Source organism: Vicia villosa, linkage group LG2, assembly GCF_029867415.1.
Source record: "Vicia villosa cultivar HV-30 ecotype Madison, WI linkage group LG2, Vvil1.0, whole genome shotgun sequence".
In the NCBI taxonomy this organism is placed as follows: Eukaryota; Viridiplantae; Streptophyta; class Magnoliopsida; order Fabales; family Fabaceae; genus Vicia; species Vicia villosa.
In genome coordinates this window covers 168,135,546-168,144,814 of record NC_081181.1, presented here as the reverse complement: position 1 = coordinate 168,144,814, position 9,269 = coordinate 168,135,546, and positions in this window count along the sequence as shown.

The following is a 9,269-nucleotide window of genomic DNA, read 5'->3' as shown; positions in this document are numbered from 1 at the left end:
GGCAAAGTTTTTGGTCAAGACCAGACACAGAGCTTTGATTAATGAAGAGTGCATTGTTATAGTAGATGAAGTATCCTATAGGTGTTTCTTGACAGAAGATGTTTCCCCAACATTTCTTACTGCTACATCGAGATTAGTTAGGGAAGAAGAGGAGTCTGAGTTTTCATCTTTTCCGGCGAACATCATTTCTTCCGGGGAAGAGAGCGGTCAGGACAATGTAGTATCCAAGGTTCCCTTGACCAAAAGTTCTGAATTGATGGAGACAAGTGAAGAGGTTGAAGGAAGTAGGGAAGCTAGGGAGGCAGCACAGTCTGCAGGAGGCGTAAAAGAGAAGAACATTGCCACAATTGTTGATAATGTGGTACTGGATGGTGATTTGCTGAAAAGTAACGTTCCTTTTTCCAATCTTGCATTTAATGCAAACAATGATGGCTACGTGGATAGGAGGGCAACAGAGGAAAGTGGAAAAGGTGGAACTAGTTTTAGTAATTGCCCAGTGGATGTTGGAAGTGCAAGTGGGTCCCTGAACTCACATGTTTTCTTGTCTCAATGACCACTTAATGGACCGAAGAAAAAAGGGAAAAGGCATGGCCCAATCTCTTTTGACTCAGCATGTAGGAAGCTCTCCCCAAAGCCCAAGTTATCTTCCCACAAAATTAAAAAGAGACATGTGAAAAGTTTGCAGAACCTGGGTGAGAAGGTGTCCTCCGTGCCTTCATACTTTGCTTGCATAGCTCCTAGAAAATCAAACTGTTCGCCCCAGAATTCGATGACAGGAACGTAGAAGGAGTATGAAGAAGAAAATAATTCTTACGGTAAGTTTCCTTGTCTATCCCACTCTGATTCTGAAGTGGTTAGGTGTAATAATAGGATTCAGTATCCTTCAAATTTGGATGTGAGTAGGAAAATTTGGAATTCTATTGCTAGATTAGGGGTGGTCAGCGGTATTGATGATAGCTCTTCAATCAATTTAGTTGAAGGCATGGAAAAGAGGGATAAGTTGGGACATAATTTGAATCTGAAGGGATCGAAGGCGATTAAGAGATCGTTATTATGAATATCATATCCTATAATATAAGGGGAGGGGATGTTTATCCAAGCGAAAGAGAGTTAGTTTTTTACTACAATCTAGTAAAGTGGAGGTATGTTTCATCCAAGAAACAAAATTAGTCAGCTTCAACGATAGCTGTAATACGGTGAACTGACTTTATTTGAAATGTACGGATAGCAAGAGTCTCCACCGACTTTTATTTTATCCAATTTATAGAAAGGCTAAAAGAACAGAAAAAGACCTTTTGAAAAGAGATTGAGTTCGGGGGGTAGGTTATACAAAGGGAAGGTGTAAGACACCCTTTGCATCCATGGTTATCCATGGGCTCTTAATTGCTTAGCTCACTTGTTGTTTGAATTGTTTGAAAAGTGTCGTGTGTGAATAGTAAAAAGATTCGTTAAGGACTTTAGCTTGTAAATAAGCGTAGCCTTGTTTGAAAGTATTTGAAAAGAGAGGTGTGAAAAGCATTTGATTTTGAATGTGTGAGCAAGCAATTAAGAACTATCCCATGCCATGAAGAGGGCGGGAAGTCTTTCAATTGGATGTTTAAGGGTCATCGATAAACCGTTCTCCATAAGACTGTCCCATGCCATGAAGAGGGCGGGTAGTCTAGGGGAAGGATATAATAGTCATTTATCTGTTTAGGCATCATGCGAGGATACCTTAGCAATTTGGGACAATCACTTTATAAGGCAACATCGAGGGAGTTTCAATAACTTTGAAGGCGACAGGCAACATTGCTTTAGGTATCCTCGGAATCGAGGGACTTGACTATTTTTAGGCAACAAAATTAAGGCAACAATAATAAGGCAACAAGGCAACCAGAGGGATTACCCTAAAGGTGTGTGTGGCACAATCACGTGATTAACTTCGATGACATTTATCTTGCAGTTAAGTGATTCTAGATTCAATTAATAATCTTGCACTCCCTATTTTACTAACCACGCAGTTAAAATGGCAGAAATTAAAGGCGGAAAGATAAATGTCCTACGCTATTACAATAAACACTTGCGGGGATGGGGGAAGTTTAAAAGACAAAAAATAAGAGGGATGAATAATTATCTTGAGCCTTGATCTCCCAACCCTACAAATTAAGAGGAAAATAAATAAGGGAATGAGTGTAAGAGAGATTCATTAACAGATGAAGTAAACCCTATTTTGGGCAAAAGGGAAAATTAGAATTAAAATAATATTTAAATAAGAAAAGAATTATAAAACTTAGCTTTCGATTGGTGGGGCGCGTAGGCGGAGAATTTCTGATTAACCCTAAAAAGAATTGACATGAAAAAAAGAAGCGTCAGTGCATTTAACATTCGTTAACCATGGTACAAACCCTATATTATCCCCAAAAGGCAAATAAATGGGGTTGAGCAAACCCTAAAAGGTTAATGAGATCGAAAGTTTGGCTAAGTATAGCTAGATGCCAGAATAGAATATAATAATTATAAGGTTAAACCTAATATTTTAATTAATTAAGCGTATAAATAAAAATTAAAATCAAAATTAAAGTATTGTAAAGAAAATCAAGCTTTCGATTAAAAATAAATAATTATAAAATTATTATTTATATAAATAATTTATAGTAAAACAAATAAATAATAAAAGAATGATAATAATAAAGAATAAAAGATAATTATGTAATTAAAAAATAAAATAAAAAATTTAGAGAAACTTAGCTTGGATCATGTGTGGTTGTCCATTGAGGGTGTATGATGATCCTTGCCATTGTGACCATTAGATTATGCCTTGATTATAATCTGACGGTCGTGACCGGAGGTTGTACAATGAGGTTTCATAGACAGCATGCGCTGGATCTTGTGGTAAATCACCATAAAAATTAAATGGGCGCAGCTGGGACTCGAACCAAGGTTTTGCTGGCCATTAAACTTATCCTTCAACCACCTGCGCTAGAATCAAGATGTGTTAATGGATTCGTCATTAATACTTAAGTATTTAAATGTTAGCATTAGATGGAATAAAAAAAGACAGTCAAACGTGGGCCCCGTCGCGCGCTGAACAACCAATCGGATGAGGCCAGAGATGGTTGACGTTTGGACCAACCAATAGTGCAGCTCCACGCGTGGCATTAATGGGAGAGAGAGGACTTTGGTTGACCGACCAACCGTGTGGCTCCATGTGTGTCGTCTTCTTCCTCTCTTTTTTGCAGGGATTTCCTGCGGATTTTGCTGGGCTTTTTGTTGCGGTTTTTCATGCGAATTTTTCCTTCGAATTCCTGCAGAATCAAAACTCAAGAAAACTCGTGAATTTAAACAATATGAAAACCCAGATCCACTAAATAGGATGCCACGAAACGGCCTGTAAGTATTGACACGAAGAGCGATTATCCTTGTGCCCTAGCCATGGTATTTTGCGTTCCAGGTCATTAAGCTCCATGCCGATGGTTCAAAGCTCTTCTAAACAATATTAGGAACTCATATATATATCGTTAGTTAGAATTAAAACCTATTATAACACAAGATAAGAGAATTTAATGTATGCATGAAGATGATGGATTCGGTATGAACACCATAGGTGTTATGAAACTTGCATATTGACTCAACCTTACCATATATTACCTCAGGAGCTGAATGAGAAGGTTTGTTAGCTTTGAAAGTGGCTGGAGATCTTGTTTCTTCGTGCACTATCTTTATGAATTTTTCAAGTGAATGGTTAGGGTTACTTGAGCTAGGGTTTCTGCTCCTCTTGGCCTTGAACGAATTAGATATATATATATATATATATATATATATATATATATATATATATATATATATATATATATATATATATATATATATATATATATATATATGAGACCCAATTAGGTTAAGAAAATTGAGCTGAATCTTTTTAAATCAATGATTGGAACTTTGATTGAAATTTGCATGGATTCTTTCTATTTTGGCTCAAATTTTGATCATCTCTTTCCAATATCTCTTGCCCACGATTTTGGAATGATTATGTGGTATATTTGACATTTAATTGAATCAACTTTAAAGCCAAATCAAATATTCTATTATTTTTATAATTTTATTTAATTAAATTATGATTTTAATGGATAAAATATATAAAATAATAAATAAAAATAATAAAATTGTAAGAGATATATTCCATAGTCGTGGATGGGCTTAAGATGATATTAGGACCAAAAGAAATCAAGCCCATTTGAGAAGAAAAATCATTTTGGACCATATTTCTCTTTGTACACCTCTTGAAAATAAGTGAACTTGCGCACCTTGCCATTTCCTCATTTTTCAACATTTTTTCAATTTCTCGTACTTTTAGAAAGCTTAGAATGTCCTCTGAATGATGCTTTTGGTTTCATCTCGATTAAATATTCCATGCTCAAGTTATGAGCTTTGACCCAAAAGGTGTTTTCGTTGACCTTTTTGGAGTACCTGTAATGTATTGGCTCATATCTCTTAAATGAAGCATTTTTAGCCTTGGCATGTGAGAGACAAAGTTGTAGAGAATTCAATTTCCTTCAAATTGAGCTTTGGATGGAAAATTTTTGATGTTCCATGTGGAAGTTATGGCTGGTCAAAGTTCAGTTGACTTTCTCCTATGAAACTGATAAGTGTCAAAATGTCGATATTTTGTGTATGTAAATAGTGGCACTTATCGATACTTTTGTTAATACCGTTTGAATAATTCCCCATTTTGTGTATAAATACGTATACTTTGTGAATAGTTGTATTTTCATATACTTTTATACCATTTGATAGTGTTTCCTTTGTTTTTATAGGTATTCATGCTTATTGGAGCCTTGAGGAATAAAGTGTCAAAGGCACGGCTTCGATTTTGCAATTTCGGTGAAAGCCCGCTTAGCCACCATCAAGCGGACTTCCAAAGACTCAAAATAAGGATGACCAAAATCATCATTTTGGTTTCCACTCATTCATTATTGGATAGATCATTGAATAAGCTTTCCAACGCTTCGAACCGGGCGCAATTCGGAGTTACGGTTCTCGAGTTATGGCGAAAACAAAATCTGATTTTTAGCAGACTCCGCTGAGCGGAGCTCCGGCGGAGCAAATCAGCGTTTGGGTGCAATTTTGAGTCCGCTGAGCGGAGGGGGTCCGCTAAGCGGACCTGCTAAGACAGCAGCTCGTTAAAAGGGGCCAAAATCACATTTTTAGGTCATGGGTTGGGTATTTTTGAGTCCCAACACCATCAACTTCATTCTTAGATCAAAATTAGCTTAGAAAACAACTTCGGAGGTTGCATAAGGATGATCGGGGGTGGATTGAACGTCGAACCGAGCTGACAAACTGGGAGATTTTCGGTTCATTTCTCTTCTTCTTTGTGTATTTTTCTTTAGTTGGGTTTTGTTTGTATATTTACTTGAATCTTATGTATATTTACCGATTATAATGTTATGTTTAACTTTCTTTACGAATCTGTGTTGATGTTTTCCTGGATTTTTGCTCTATGCTGGGGATTTGGGGTGCTTTAGAGATAAACTTCTTGAATCCTTATCTAGGATGATTATCTGTTGGTTCTGAACTCTAGAGATAGATTTAGAGCTAGCATTCACTATTTGTATCTGTTCTTAATGCTTTCGTGTTTAAGCGGCGCGCGAGAGATCGCCGACGCGAGAATACGGATGTTCTCGTGACTTCGCGTTAGAGATAACCTTAGTTGTGAGATGATCTCGTTTGTGCTCCAGAGATGGACGCTTATGTGAGAGATACGTGATGACATAGATGAGTATTGTAGGTTGAGTATAACGGGTTGGTAAGTGTATGTTTGTGAAGAGTGAATATATTTACATTCTTGATAAGTTATTTCTCTTCTAAGAATGTGTTTATTCTTTTCTTGTCTATATCTTTGTTTACTTTTTGCTCATTCAAACTCAAGCTCGAAACCGTAGAAACTGTTGAATGGCATCTCTCCATCTCTGAGGACGATAATTCCTGGATCAATATTTCCAAATCTTTTTTGTTGCTTGCCCTATACTGCAGTCAACAGAAACCCTAAGTTAGAAACCTTTGAATGTATTGATTTCTGATCTTTTCTTGATGAATCATGATCAATCTTTGATCAAGTGATGAATGATACTTCATAATGAGGATGTTGACCAAAAATCAGAAGTTTTGACTGTACTTTGACTACAGTTGACTTTTAGGTCAAATCAGTCGACTATTGATCGTTTGGGCAGTTGATTGATCAATCTTGTGAGTCAGAGCTTGAAACTTGGCATGAGGGTACTTTGAATCATATGAGAGATTATGGAATCCACTTGAGATATCAGAAGTTCAAATTCCTTGATTAAATCAGAAACCCTAATTTGGAGGTTATTGTTCAGGAGAAAGACTGCATGCTTCCTTCTTGTGTATCTTTGAGCATTTGAAAGTCAGATGGACTGAAATATGAATAAATATGTTGGGCAAATTTTGGGGTATGAAAATAGGATAGCCAATTCTTTTTGGGGAGGAGGAGAGGTTGAATGGACAGCCAGTAACTCAGAAGGAACGACAGGAGGAATGGCTATTCTTTGGAAAAGAGGTTCTATGACGGTTAACTACAGTTTTAGAGGACAAGGGTATGTTGGAATTAATATTCTCCGGGTAGGCTTATACATCAATTTGGATAATATTTATGCACCATGTAACTTGACCTTAAGAAGAGGAGTGGGGAATTGTTTGGTTGAAAGGAGGCTAAAATATGTGAATGAGGAGTGGTGTGTAGGAGGCGATTTCAATGAAATCGTGAGTAGTCAAGAAAGATTGGGAGTTGGAGATAACTACAATCAGAGAGGCATGGAGGATTTTAAAAATTTCATTGGAAGGATGGGTTTGGTTGATATTCCGTGTGTGGGAGGTAAGTTCACGTGGTTCAAAGATAATGGGAATGCGATGAGTAGACTTGACCGCTTTTTGGTAACATTTAAGTTGATTGATGATTAGGGTGTTATAGACCAAAGTATTGGTGTTAGAGACTTACCAGATCACACTCCTATTCGTCTTAATTGTGGTAGCATCGATTGGGGACCAAAACCTTTAAGATTCAACAATGCGTGGCTTAAACATGATGACTTTAAAGACTTCATTTGCAAGGAATGGGCAAAGTTGAAGATAGATGGGAGAGGAGATTTCATTTTATTCGAAAAGCTAAAACTTTTGAAGGCCCGGATTAGAGTGTGGAACCATGAGGTTTTTGGGTGGATTGATCTAAAAATCAATGAAGAGGTGGAAAAGATAAACGACTTAGATCTTGCTTTGGTGGATAATTTTGGTAGTCTTAATGACACGATTGTGGAAGCAAGGAAGGAGGCTTCTAGTGAATTTTGGAAAGGACTTCTTATGAAAGATAGCATGTTGAGACTAAAGTCTAGACAACTTTGGTTGAAGGACGGTGACAAGAATTCTCGGTTCTTCTTTAATTCTATCAAGGAGCGACATAAGAAGAATTCCATTACAGTGTTGGACGGGGTGGAGGGTAGGATGGAAGGAGTGAAGGAGGTTAAAATGGAGGTCAAAAATCATTTCGAAAGTTTCTTCAAAGAAAGCGATTTAAGGAGGGCTGTCCCGGAAGGTTTGGATTTGGATAGGTTGGAAGACGTTGATTGTGAGTGGTTGGAAAGACCTTTTTCGGTAGAGGAGATTAAAGAAGCGGTTTGGGATTGTGATGGTAGTAAAAGCCCCGGTCCAGATGGTTTTACGCTTGAGTTTTTCAAATTCTTTTGGGAAACGGTAAAATTGGACGTTATCAAATTTGTGGAGGACTTTCATGTTAAGGCTAGGCTCACGAAAGGTTGCACTTCGTCTTTTATTGCTCTAATTCCTAAAGTCAAGAATCCCCAGTCCTTGACCGAATATAGACCAATATGTTTAGTGGGAAGTTTGTATAAGATTCTTACAAAATTGATGGCGGGAAGATTGAGAAGTGTGATTGGAAAGCTTGTCTCTTCTAACCAAACGGCCTTCGTTCCGGGTAGAAACATATCGGATGGTGTGTTGGTTTTGAGTGAGGTGATGGATTTAGCTAAGAGAAATAATAGAATTTGTGTTGTTTTGAAGGTTGACTTTGAGAAAGCCTATGATAGGGTGAGTTGGAAGTTTCTAAGGTACGTGCTAATTAAGATGGGCTTTGGCACAAGATGGTTGAGATGGATGGAGTGTTGTGTTTTTACTAGTAGCATGTCCGTTCTAATTAACGGTAGTACCACCAAGGATTTCTTGATCGAGAAAGGACTCCGCCAAGGAGACCCACTTTCTCCTTTTCTATTTGTCTTAGTTATAGAGGTCCCAACGGCTTTAATGAGAAAGGAAATGGTAAATGGAGACTCTAAGGGGTTCAAAATCAATGAAGAAGAGCGTGTGGATTTATTGCAATTTGCGGATGACACTGTTATTCTAACGGATGGAGACACCGCGGATTTGTGGAGCATAAAGGCCATATTAAGGGGTTTTGAGCTAATGTCGGGCTTGCGGGTAAATTTCAACAAAAGTAATATTTATGGAGTTAACGTCAATGTGGATTTTCTCGAAGCGGCGTCAATTTTTTTATCTTGCAAAATTGATAAGCTTCCTTTCAAATTCCTTGGTGTGAAAGTGGGAGATAGTCCGCGGAAGTTATCAAAGCGGAGGGATTTGTTTTCGATGTTAAAGAGTCGGTTGGCCGTTTGGAAGGGAGTTAACCTCAATATAGCGGGACGCATGGGACGCATGTGCCTTATTAATCATTAAACAAATTCGGGCAATTCAATCAAAGTTTTTATGGAATGGGAGCATCACAAAGAGACCGATACATTGGGTGTGTTGGGACAACGTTTGCAAACCACGGGAAGAAGGCGGGTTGGGCGTAAATAACGTTGAGGTTATGAATTTGGCTTTGCTATCTAAATGGAAGTGGAGGATTTTAGTGGATAATTAAGCGGTATGGCGTAGCATTCTTGTTGCGAGATATAGCAACATTAAGTTGAAAGTCCTCATCGGTGATATCTCCGTAGTCCACAATCGAGACTCAATTTGGTGGAGAGACATTCTTATTTCCGATAATTATATTTCTCTCTTGCACCATAATTTTGCAGGTGAATTTTTATGCAAGGCTGGAAATGGTAAGACGTTTCCATTATGGTATTGCACCTGGGTCGGCAACCAGCCATTGCATCTTGTCTTTCCGGAGCTGTATGCAAACGTTCGGGATGATGCAGTTTCAGTCGCGGATGCTGGACAGTTCACAGAAGGAATATGGCGTTGGAATTCTGCTGTTG